Source organism: Salvia miltiorrhiza, chromosome 2, assembly GCF_028751815.1.
Source record: "Salvia miltiorrhiza cultivar Shanhuang (shh) chromosome 2, IMPLAD_Smil_shh, whole genome shotgun sequence".
Taxonomy (NCBI): Eukaryota; Viridiplantae; Streptophyta; class Magnoliopsida; order Lamiales; family Lamiaceae; genus Salvia; species Salvia miltiorrhiza.
Window position 1 is genome coordinate 33,557,945 of NC_080388.1, and position 13,261 is coordinate 33,571,205.

Here is a 13,261-nt window from a genome sequence, read left to right on the forward strand (position 1 = left end):
GGAACCAGACAAGGAGTATGTGGTCTACACGGATGCATCAAAGAACGGACTAGGATGCGTTTTGATGCAGGAAGGCAAAGTGATTGCATATGCATCGCGGCAACTTAGGCCACACGAATTGAATTATCCGACCCATGATCTTGAACTAGCGGCGGTAGTGCACGCACTAAAAATTTGGAGACATCATCTATATGGTGTCAGGTGTGAGATTTACACCGATCACAAAAGTCTGAAGTACTTCTTCGAGCAAAAAGATCTCAACATGAGACAGCGAAGGTGGCTCAAATTAGTAAAAGATTATGACTGTGGTATAAATTATCACCCGGGGAAGGCCAATGTAGTAGCCGACACATTGAGCCGCAAAGTCCCATTGAAACTGGGATACATCCTTACAAAGGAAGAAGAGCTCATACGAGATTTTGATAGGATGAAATTAGAGGTGATAAACCCACCTGCTACAATAGCGGGGGTGGTCGCGATTATACCGAATTTGAGGAAATTGGTGGTAGAAGCTCAAAGGAAGGATGATAAATTGGAGAAATTACGAGCTAAGATAAGAGAAGGAAATCTCAAGAACTATCATGAAGAAGCCGACAATGCTATTTTCTTTGAGAAGAGAATATGCATCCCTCATGACGAGGAACTCAAGAACAAGATCATGAGCGAAGCCCATGACACTCCTTATGTCGCCCACCCGGGAAGCACTAAGATGTATCAAGATCTAAAAGAGAATTTCTGGTGGGAAGGAATGAAACGAGACGTGGCTTTATTCGTCGAAAAGTGTCTAGTTTGCCAGCAAGTAAAGGCTTTACACCAACGACCTTACGGCGAGCTACAACCTTTGGAGATTCCAGAATGGAAATGGGACGATATTGCAATGGACTTTGTTACAGGATTGCCAAAAACAAGACGAGGTAACACGGTAATATGGGTCATTGTAGACAGACTCACAAAGAGTGCACACTTTCTGCCTATCCCTATCACGTATAGATCAGATAAGTTAGCCCAACTCTACATCAAGGAGATCGTGCGTTTACATGGGGTGCCGAAGACAATCACGTCCGACAGAGATTCTAAGTTTACCTCCAGATTCTGGATAAGCTTGCAGAAGGAATTGGGAACAAGGTTGAATTTCAGCACAGCTTTCCACCCGCAGACCGACGGTCAGTCCGAAAGGACAATTCAAACGCTAGAAGATATGTTAAGGACTGTTGTGCTAGATAGAGGAGAAGATTGGGAGCGTGTGTTGCCACTAATCGAATTTGCTTACAACAACAGCTATCAAGCAACTATCGCCATGGCACCTTATGAGGCGTTATACGGGAAGAAATGTAGATCGCCGCTTTACTGGGATGAAGTCGGCGAAAGAAGAATCTTGGGGCCAGATACAGTAGGCGAGATGATTGAGATCGTCCGTCAGATTCGACAGCGTATTAAAGAGGCCCAAGATAGACAAAAGTCTTATGCCGACAAACGTCGAACCGACTTGCAGTTTGAGTGTGGGGATAAAGTCTTTTTGAAGATTTCTCCCTCTAAAGGGATTACAAGATTTGGCGTAAAGGGTAAGCTTAGACCCCGTTTTATAGGACCCTATGAGATCCTAGAAAGGGTGGGCCCGGTAGCTTACAGGCTGGCGTTGCCGCCAAGCCTTGGGAATGTGCATAATGTGTTTCATGTGTCGCAGTTGAGAAAATATGTTTATGATCCAAAACACGTGATCCAAAGAGACGACGTTATCCTAAGCCCAGATATGAGCTATGAAGAGAGACCCGAATCTATTCTAGATCGGAAGGTTCAAGTACTAAGGAATAAGTCGATACCCTTAGTAAAAGTCCTTTGGAAGCACCATGATCAAGAAGAGGCGACATGGGAACTCGAGTCTAGCATGAAGGAGAAATACCCAGAATTATTTCCTGAGGTACAAATTTCGGGAAGAAATTTATTTTAAGGGGGATAGTATGTCATATCCCAGTTTTTAATCACTGATTAAAGACTTAATAATTAGGGTTCGGCATCCATTAATAATAAAACTGATTTGATTAATCTGATGTGATTTAATTGTTATATATGAGTTTTGATGTGCTAAATTCTTATTATTATTATTTGAATCCGTTTGAGATTTAAAGGATTATTGAGTAGTCAATAATTATTATTTCGGATTATAACTGACTTAGCAAAGTCATGTTAATTAATTTATATACAATAGAAATAGTATTTCTATTATTTACTTGAAGTCGTAATTAATTTTCGACTTATAAAACGAGTTATAAAATATGTAATTTATAGAGAGTTATAACGAAGCTTCGTTATATGAGAACCCGAAATTAGTATTACAAATACAGAATAAGGATTTTATTCATCACATTCATCTAGCACCTACACATTTCCACATCCATCTTACTCTTAAATAAATTGATGGTGTTGGAAACACTCATCATATGCCAACCATCCCACTAAACACTCATCATATGCCAACCATCCCACTAAACACTCATCATTCCACTAAACACTCATTATTCCACACACTCATCATTCCACTAAACACTCTTTACACCTTCTTTTGCCAGCCATCTTCTACACCTTTAACATCTCAACATGCAATTAGCTTTTATTTAATCAAAATCTTATCATCAATCCTCTGCCATTTCAATTAGACAAAAGCCAAGTTTTAAAAGCTAAGTTTCCTTCTATTAGTTCATCCGCTCTTTCCTTCTCTTTTCAACACACCCAACAAAGTTTAAAGTGCAGAGGTAAGTGTTCCAACCAATTCTCTTCTTCTTCCTTGGGGATACAACCCTCCATTTTAACTATGTTTATGTTTCCAAATTCCAGTAATCAAGCAGATTCAGATCCAAATTCATTGTTAAATTGTTGATTCGCAGATCAAACTTTGTGAGTTCAGAAAATTATCAAGGTTACCTCCTACTTTACTTTCTCCATACATTCATTTGTTAAATTACAAAACTATGATTCAAATGAAAACAGATCGAACACACGCATCCATTACCACTTCTTTTAGACTATTATTGTTTCAATTACATCAGCTTATCACCATCAGAGAACCACCAACAGAATAATACACACGCACACATTTTACTATATTCTCTAATCTATTACATGTACAATCAGTTTTAATAAAAAGGAAATGAATGATTGAAAGAACAGATTAATAAAACCCTAATTTTGCTTTTGTGCGTGTGACTGGAATTTGGGGGGGATGAGTCTCCCGTCCTTGTGTGTCCGAGTCAGGGGAGGGAGTGAGACAGCCGGCGGCTGCTCAGGGCCGGCGACGGCAACGGTGCCGCCGAGCCGCCTTTTCCTTGTCCTGCCAAAATGGGAGAGAAGAGGGTAGAGAGAGAATTGGTTAGGATTTCAGTTTAAAATAAAAAAAAATATAATAAAAGAGAGAAAAGGGGAAGAGACTTATCTTTTCCGGCGACGCGGCGGAAGCAGCGGCGCAGCGACACGAACGGCGGTTCTGTTCGGCCGGAAAAGAGGAGAAAAGGGAGGAGTTCAGATCTGTTTTTTTTTTAATAGAAAGGAGAGGAAAAGGGAGCTCAGATCTGGAGCCTACCTTCACGGCGAGGCAAGGCTCGGCCATCCACCACGATTCCGGCCATGGCGGAGACGGCGGAGAACGGGGGAAGCGGCGCGGCGACGCTCGGCTTTTCACAACGGCCGGAGAAGGCACATGCAGCGGTGGAATGGTCTCTGCCGACCTACCTTAAGGCCGAGGACGGCCGAGAAACGATGGCAACCGGCGAGAGCCGTGTTCTGCCATGGTGGAGGCGGAGGCGACTGTACCAGCGAGAGAGTGGGAAGAGGAGACCAAGGGAGTGAAAAGAGAGGGGACGAGGCGACGGCGAGGAGGCGCGCCGGAGGCGGCGCCGCCCTCAGCTGAGTGAGAGTGAGAGAGGCGAGAGGGAGCCGAGAGGGAGAGTGAAGAGAGAGGCTTGTGTGTGTGGGGTGGTATATGTATGTATGATTAGGGTTAGGCTTGGGCTCAAAGCCCTTCTTGCTAGCTTGGGCCGAAAATTTTATAAAAAAAGAAAGAGAGTGGGCCGATTTTTATTGCTATGTGGGCCGATTTTATTTTAATTCTGCTGGGCTCTTTTTGTTCTTAATTGATGGGTTTTTATTTTAGTTGTGTGGGCTAATTTTTTTTAAATGGTTGGGCTATTGTTTTAAATATAGGCCTACGAATTTTGGCCTTATTTCTTAAAAAAAAAAAAAAATGTTTGAATTTTCACTAAATTATTTTTGTGAATTTAAATCTCTTGATTTAAATTTTAATATTTAAAGTTGGGATTATTTATTCTAAACGAAGTCCATTCTATTATTTAAATTATTAATGGACTTTAAAGCAAATATTTTGGGATTAAGCCCCATTTATTATATGATAAAATTATTTTCAAAGCTTACGAGTATGGATTTTTTTTTTAAATGGTTAAAATGTTTTATTTCATCTCAATGGATTTTAAAATGTTTTATTATTTATAAATGAATAATGGAATTTCTTATTTATTTACATGATAAAAAAAATGTGGAATTGTGTTATAGAATGATTAAGTATATGATTTACTTTATCAAATGAGCTTGGGATTTAATTGAGATATTAAATTACTAAGCATGTGTTTATAAATGATTTATTTATTTAAGTGATGAAAATGTGCGAAGTATGAGAAAGCATGATTTATAATGATTAAATTCTCAGGGTGATAAAATATGGCTTGTTCTTAATTGATGGAGTACTTGACTAAATGACGGGTGTAGAGGGAGGTTATGGATTATGTACATGTTGATGTTCGAATAAATGGGTTCGAACCTATATGATAGTTACATGATAAGTGATTACATTTTATTGATTGAATGAAACGAGATTAATATGGATGCTAGAACCCTAAAACATTAAAAGATACCCTAGGCACGTAGAATTAGACTTTGTCTTATGACAATTTCTTCACGAACTTATCGACTCTTCATCAATGAAGGTCCGGGCAACAGAAAGTGAAGCAGAAGAAGAAACGACTCCACGCCAGCTTTAAGAACGATTGAGGTGGGCATTATTTTATTATTACGTATATAGAGATCCCCTGCGTGACGTAGGCCTCATATGCGAATATATATGCATGATATGTTTTGACTATTTATTCAGTTCTTATGAAATGCTTATATGTTTAATGCCCTTTATGAAAATGAAAATGTTATGAAAATGAAATGTTTATGAAATGATTGACTGCCAAAATGTTTATGTTTTTATATGTATCCTATCTGTGTTGGTTCGCCAACTTTAAAGGAAATCCAATTGGGATCCTATGCTAGACAAAGGTCGCTAGCTAGGGTTAACGTGTACACTCATGGAGACCGCGAGTCGCTTGCGACCGGTCTTGGCGTCCGTGGTAAGGAGGCCTCCTTCCCGGCGCGTGACAGAAAGGACAGATATGGATCATATAGACTGAAAATGGGATGCATCCACCTTTATGAAAATGAACGAAATGTTTTAGTAAGCGCAGGTCATTTATGAAAACCCCTGTGTGTTACTGTTATGGCAGTTCAATTTATATATGTATGCATGTTGTATTTCGGCTTATGTCACTGAGTATTTTTATACTCAGCCCTGCATGTATTTCTAAATGTGCAGGTTGAGCAGGCGATGGAATGGATTGGTGTTGAGCGGATTTCTCTTTTGATGTTTATGTAATGAAACCTTGAGTATGCATCTCCATATGCATAACTCACACGTTTTTCCGCTGCAAACACTCTGAATTTGTTATTGTATTGTGGAACTTATTACTCCTTCATTTTGTTTAACTTTCATTTGGGGTTTAGTCGTTATGGCTGGCTCGTTTGTTAATTACCCAAGTGGTTATATATATATATATACCACTAGTTTGTTGTTATAAATGTTGGTTATTTAGTAAATCCCTTTTTAAATTCCATTTCTTATTGTTCACCCAAGTCATAACCCCGGTTAACCCGTCATTGGGATAGTGGGCTGTGACAAGAGAAGAGTAGATGGGCAGAGCAGAGCGAGAAGGCAGAGCAGAGCTGAAGAGCAGAGCTAGATGGCAGAGCAGAGCTAGACGGCAGAGCAGAGCTAAAGAGCAGAGCTAGACGGCAGAGTAGAGCTAAAGAGCAGAGCTAAATGGCAGAGCAGAGCTGAAGAGCAGAGCTAAATGGCAGAGCAGAGCTGAATAGCAGAGCAAAATGGCAGAGCTTAAGAGCAGAGCTAGATGGCAGAGCAGAGCTGAGGAGAAGAGCTAAAGAGCAGAGCTAGATGGCAGAGCAGAGCTGGGATACCAGAGCTGGAGAGCAGAGCTGGGATACCAGAGCTGGAGAGCAGAGCTGGGATACCCGAGCTGAGAAACCAGAGCTGGGAGACCAGAGCTGGTTGAGCAGAGCAGAGTATGGTTGAGCAGAGTAGAGTATAGTAAAACATAGCATAGAAAGGGGGGGAGGCGAGACGACGATCTCGCCGTGAGCTGCCTTTTTATTATTTTGGGCTTGTGCATTTTAAGTAAACACTTATATGCTTGAGTATGAAATGAGTCATGCATTGCATCATGATTTAATTGGTTATTTATAATTCCAATTACAAAAGAAAGTCGAGTAAGAATATTGTTGGTGTTCTTAACTCAAGAGAATTGTTTTAAATTATTTTTATCCATTAAATTTTGAAAACTCGGCTAAGTGAATCATAGAATGTTAAACACTTTACGGTGACTTGAGTTTAGATTTAAGAGACCTATTGAGAATAGATTTCTTGTAGGCCTTGAACATCAGGAGGATTAGCACTGCTATTCCGATTCAGAGATAAGGTTAAAGGACAGGCTTTGCCTAAACAGGTTTACAGGTGGGCTTATTTTCCAAATGTATGATTGAGCTAATGAGCTTAAATGTTTCGTGAAAACTAAACTGTTTATCCAATAAAATGTTTATGTGCACTCTGCTCTGTTTAAGGCTCGCCACAACGAATCAATTGAGGTTCTCTTATAGCCTAACACGTTATTTGAGAATTGTGTACACCCGTTAGCTGACTCGGTGGGTTGATCTCCATCGGGCACTAACTAAGAGGCGTTATAAGGGTGCTTGCTGGATGTGTTCCGAAGCATGTAATGTAAGGGCCTGCCTGGGTAGCGTCCCGAGGTCAAAAGTAAACTTGTCTGGGTTACGCCCTCAGTTCAAGTAAATGGGAGAAATGGATCCGTCGGTGGCTAAAAGGTCCGGGATCATAGCGAGTAACAGAAATGAGTGTGACAACTGCGCGCAAATTAAGTATATATATATGATGAAATGTTTTAACATGCTTAGAAGTTCTTTCACTTTAAAACCTTCTAAGTCATGTCAAGTATGATTGGATAAACTGCTCTTCAGATTATGAAATATTTCAAAAGTTGCAACCCACTAAGTACATTAGTACTTAGCCCAAATATCTTCAAATGTTTTTTAGGTTAATGGTTGGTGCTGACGGGACGAGTTGAGGCTGGAGTTCAACTCCTTATTTTGACTTCCGCTGTAGAACTAGCCAGTATATGTCTTTTGTTTCCTTAACTTAAGACCTTTATGTTGTGACTCTAAACAATATCTTTGTTGAGCCGAGACTATTAATTCGCAAGTATTTCATTCTATAAATGTTGGTTATCTGAAGCATGACACTAAACTTGTGATCCTGAAGTTATTATGTTTGTTGATGGATTCGTATTACTTGAATACTTGTCTTTCTTCATCCAAAAGGGCTAAGCTCGATTGTTATCCCTTTTATTTGGATTTCACAAGGTTTTTCCCTTGTTCATTTTAAATGATGAGTCGTACCCCAGTTATAGTTATTGTTTCAATAATTGGGGTGTGACAAAAATAAAAAATTATACCATTCTTATATAAAATTTTGCAAATTCTATTTTATAAAAATGAACCAAATCAAACTCTTCAAACTTAAAATCCTATACCACAATAGATTCAACCAACTTCAGGTATTTCGCATTGGGGTTCATGAGTTTATTCTTTTCATCATTTCTAATATTGGAACCCACATTTTTTTGCACTCAGTCAAACATCCACTTCATTTCTTCTTATTAGCTTTCTGCCAATTACACCACGGGCATTTATGCATTTAAAATAAAAAATAGTTAGAAAAACATTTTCTAATAAAAGTGGCTAAAAATATTTCTTATCTCAAAATGGCTATTTTAATATTTATTCCAAAATTCAATTCCAAGGTCATATGATAAAGTGCATTTTATTTAGTGTTAATAGGCAAAAATAATCTATTCCTTAAATTACATGTGAAAAATATCATACTTTATAGTAATTTTTTTTTGAATTAATCATATTTTATGAACTTAAGAATTTTAGAGCATCTCCAATGCATGGTGTCTTAGGGGGTGTTTTAGATTGTGGTCCCCACCTAAGACACACACCTCTCCAATGCATTGATGCTTAGAGGGTGTCTTAAATCTCCATTTCCATAAAATTCATATTTTTACACTTTTATTTTTAAATTTCCAATTTCATTAAAAATAAAATTAAACATTACAATAATTAAAATAAAATTAAAAACATAATTAAATAATAAATTTTGAATTTTTAAATATTGAATTTCGAATTTTTTTGAATTTAAATAATGAATTTCGTTTTTTTTTTTTTAATTGGGCGCGTCCGGAGGACGCGCCACACATTTATGCCCTTCGCCCCGGGTTGCCGCTACGACACGGCCTCGCATCAGGCCGCGTCTCCAATGCAGCCACCCTTCTTAAGCCACGGATCGACACTCCCTTCGCACCGCGGAGTGGAGTTGCTCTTATATCTAAGTTTGAGTGAAAAAAAAATCTATTTTACCATTTAATGTTGATGGCTTTGCTTGATTTTTTGTGAAAAAATCATATACATTTTTGTCCGATTTGATAATTATCAATCAGCAATGTGTAAGTAAAATACGGAAAAGAGAACGATTGATAACTATCAGTCAACAATTCATCTATCCAGTGGCTAGATCCTCTAGCAGCCCGAGCGGCCAGATCATTTTACCGGACAACTAGATGATTTGGCCACCTATCGATTAGATGAACTCTTGACTGATAGCTCTCAAGTTTTTTTTTTCCATATTTTTCTTACATATTTATGATTGATAATTGTGAAATCGATCTAATATGTAATACTTTCACATTAAAACCAAACAAAACCATCAATATATATCAAGGGTATTTAAAGAATATGGCATATGATGCCCGTGTTTATAAGAAATGTCATTTTTCATATATAACTTAAGGAATATGATATTTTAAATTTTCACTCTTTTATTCATGTTTAATTTATATTTTAAATATATAATAGTTAAGATTCCGTATACTAAATACTAACTCCGTCCCTAAAAATTGTGGTCTTATTATAATATCGGTATGTCTTTGAATATTGTGGTCTTTCCATATTTGTAAATAACTTCACAAACTTCCCCGCTCACTATTTATAAAAAGATGTGAGATTCAATTTTCACTTAAAATATAATTATACACTTTTTTTAAAAAACCTCGGTGTTGTCCTTTGAATCATAATTTTTTAGGGACGGATTAAGTTTTTAAAAAAATTATATTAAAATAATAAATTTAGTAATGCGACATAAATGAAAAAACGTACATAGTTGGAAGAAATAATTCGCAACACGAATTAAAAATAAAAATAGAAAATGTAGACCAAAACAAATAGGTGAGGGAAACAAAGGATAATAAATAAAAGTGAGGAGAAAAGAAGCAGTTTGATCACATGGTCCACTGCTCTCATTCCATTATTATTTCCTAGTGACTATAGCTGCAGACCTACACCTTAGCTCTCACGTGCCAATCCATGCCATTTATTTGCCCCGCCGCTGCCGGCTGCTGGTGGCTCCGCCGCGTGCACTAAGTGGACCCCCCCTTCCACTTGCTTCTGTCCATTTTCGGTGGTGATTATGAGAAGTGCTACCGGTATTAACAAATTACTCCTCCAATGACCGAAATGCCCCTTCATCTATTTTAGCTGGAAGGATAAATCATCTTGCATACAATATATCGTAATTTAGAGTTGAATTTGACCACGCACAATACACACTGATCTATACAAATTCTGTCTCTACACCACATCCACATTCCTTAATTTTCATCGATGGCTCGCACCAAGCAAACTGCTCGCAAGTCCACCGGTGGCAAGGCGCCGAGGAAGCAGCTCGCCACCAAGTCCGCCCCTGCCACCGGCGGCGTGAAGAAGCCCCACCGCTTCCGCCCTGGGACCGTTGCGCTTCGTGAGATCAGGAAGTACCAGAAGTCGACGGAGCTCCTGATCCGCAAGCTGCCGTTCCAGCGCCTCGTGCGGGAAATCGCGCAGGATTTCAAGACGGATCTGAGGTTCCAGAGCTCCGCTGCAGGAGGCGGCGGAGGCCTACCTGGTTGGGCTCTTCGAAGATTCCAACCTCTGCGCCATTCACGCCAAGAGGGTGACCATTATGCCCAAGGACATTCAGCTCGCTAGGAGGATCAGGGGCGAGCGCGCTTAGGCTGAGTTGACTCACATTTCAAATCGTCTTCTGGTTATGTGTTGGATTCCTGTTTTTGGGGTATTAGTGTAAAAATAAGTTTCAGCGTGTTATGGTTGCTCCTTGCTAGTTTGATATTAAATCACAACATGACTTCATAGATAGGTTGAAATGGAAGAGCGCAATCACACAATTGAATTAGTTTTCAACCAATTTATAACATATTACGCGGGAATTTCACCAACTGATTTCGCTTTTCAACGCCAAACTCTCAATTGCTGCCAAATTGAAACTTTCAGTAGAGTTCAAGGAATTTAAGAAGTTCATGTTACTTTTTAAAACAACCACTTCAAAGTTTGAATTATATCTCTAAAAAAAAGAATTATAGATTATAACTAGTGTTGTAGCGATGCCCAAGTTGAACCGGGCTCGGAATCGGCCCGAAGTCAATGTTTCGGGCCTGAACCGTTGACCATCGGCCGAAATCGGAATCGGAACCATCCTAAACACAATCCGGTTAAGGGCCTAAAAAATTAAACTGTGAAATCGGCGATTAACCGCCCAGCCGAACCACTCGTTCAGGTTAATAGCTAGGTTCGATGGTTAGCCGTCGAATTATCGGTTAACCAGCGATTAATTGTCAAATTAACAGTATTTAAATTTATAATTTTAAATTTAGACTTGTACGTAGTTGTGTAATTGTAGAAATAATATAAAGTGTAAACATTTTATTTTATTTTTAGTTTATTTATTACATTTTGTAATTTATACATGTTTACTTTGAATTTAATAATAATACAAATTTTCCCTTTCTATTACTATATCGTTTTATCCTTCGAAGAACACCACGAGAACACGCACTGCGCGTGACTCTCTGTGTGTGACCGATCTGCAATTTCCGAGCCACATCTGGTTTGGATTTGGGGTTACGCTTTTTCAGAAGGGAGCATCAAAGCCGATCTGCATCTGGTTTGGATCTGGTCGCCGGTTGACCGTCTGGTTCCGGAAATCCAGCCCTTCACCGTCTTGAACCCAGCCCTCCACCGCGCGCGAGGTTGGGGGCACCAGCAATCGAGGTCGACCCTCGCCCCAGCCGTGCGATCTGACCGACATCGGACTCCTTCCTCCGAGAAGCAGCAGTCCAGCACGCCCGTTGACCGGCAAAGGGGATCTGCAGCCCGTCGCCGCTGCTCATCTACGTCCGCCGTGCTCGTTGCTGTTCTGCACCACGACCTCCGAAGTCGCAGCTGAGAGCACGCGTGTTTGACTGAGCACGCCAGACCGTTCGACGCTGCCGGGCCGCTCGCCGTTGCTGGCTGGCCGGACCCTGGCTCCGCTCGCCGCTGCTGGCTGGCCGGACACTGGCCACCACCGCCGCTCGCGCCTCCGCAGCAAGCGCAGTCAACTCGCTCCAGCTGACCGAGTTCGCAACGGCAAGCTTCGATCGCTCCTCCAGTCGCTGCTCCAGTCTCACGAAGACGAACGCCGCTCGTCTGCAGCAATCGCAGTCAACAGCTCCGGCAGAACGCGATTCCCCACTGAATCCTTTCCCGTCTCCGCTACAGTCTGCACCGCTGTTCCTAAGGCGATCTGAGAGAGAAATGGATCTCCCAATCACCGGCGACTGGGCTGTTCCCATAGCCACCCAGCGTTCCGCCCTTCCGCCTCCGACGTCTCCACGCAGCAACTGGCGAAGGTCCGCTCCCGCCGCAGCCGCTGATGAAGCTCCGCAGCTGCTGCCGAACCTCTCTGCCGCTGAAGAAGAGATCTGCTCACCAGCCAAGTCGCCGCCCATTCAGTCCTTTGCTGAGATCGCCGGCACGCCACAACCGATGCCGCCAATGTCGCCGAGCAAGCCACATACGCCTACGATGCAAATCAACCAACAACAGTTGCCGATTATGGTTGATAAGGCAGGGCTGAATCTGCCTCAAGTTTCCAATAATTTCTCTACTCAACGTCATAGCCATGGAGAATGTCACGACAAAGAGAAATCTGCTGTTGAATATTCAAAGGGTTTGGCTGAGGAATCTACGACAACGTCCTTTGCTGATAGACCTTCTGGACATTCACAGGTTCATAAATTCACTACATCCAATACTAAGGTTCAGGATTTGATCAAGGGAGACAATTCTAAGAAGGCCTCGGCGACAGAGCTTCACCGGCCGAGCACCACTTCTTTTGCTTCGCTTCTGAGGAGACCCCGACAAATTGAACGTACGCCGGATGTGCTTGTTCATCGATTCACTTCGCTGCAACCGGACTTCTCTGGTGAAATACCCACGCTTAGGGTGCCAAAAGAGCATCTGCTGCCCAAAATAAATCAATTTGAGCATGCTTTAATTGGTCGTCTTCTTCTTAGGAAAGGAGAGAAGCCGCGTCTTCTCACGGATCTTAAACGTGATCTTCAGGTGGCTTGGAATATTGACAATGATTGGCAAATCATCCCCATGGGAAAGAGCTTCTACACTATTAAATTTAATACCGCTGAAGACAAGACGCTAGTTCAGAAAAGCACTTCTTGGGAGTTACCTTTCGGAACCATGCGGTTACGCGAATGGGTGAGATTCTTCGACCCCTATAAAGAAATTTCATCACTTTGTGAAGTTTGGATGCGCATTTATTATTTGCCCTTAGAATTTTGGACTCTGGATGTCATTACGGGTATTGGAAGGGCGATGGGATCGCCTATTAAAGTTGATGGGGCTTCTGCACGTGGTGCTGCTGGACATTATGCTCGAATTTTGTTGGAAATTGATC

The 13,261-nt window shown here is 40.9% G+C and overlaps 1 long non-coding RNA gene and 1 pseudogene across 1 annotated transcript; both read left to right on the plus strand.

Annotated features, from left to right (window-relative positions):
• Positions 1-2,215: 2,215 nt before the first annotated feature.
• Positions 2,216-5,920, plus strand: LOC131012089 (uncharacterized). Its single transcript, XR_009097183.1, has 4 exons — positions 2,216-2,750; positions 2,833-2,914; positions 4,992-5,056; positions 5,642-5,920. It is a non-coding gene; the product is annotated as an uncharacterized LOC131012089 (long non-coding RNA).
• Positions 5,921-10,058: 4,138 nt separating this feature from the next.
• On the plus strand, positions 10,059-10,742 carry LOC131012091 (histone H3.2-like; annotated as a pseudogene).
• Positions 10,743-13,261: the final 2,519 nt, after the last annotated feature.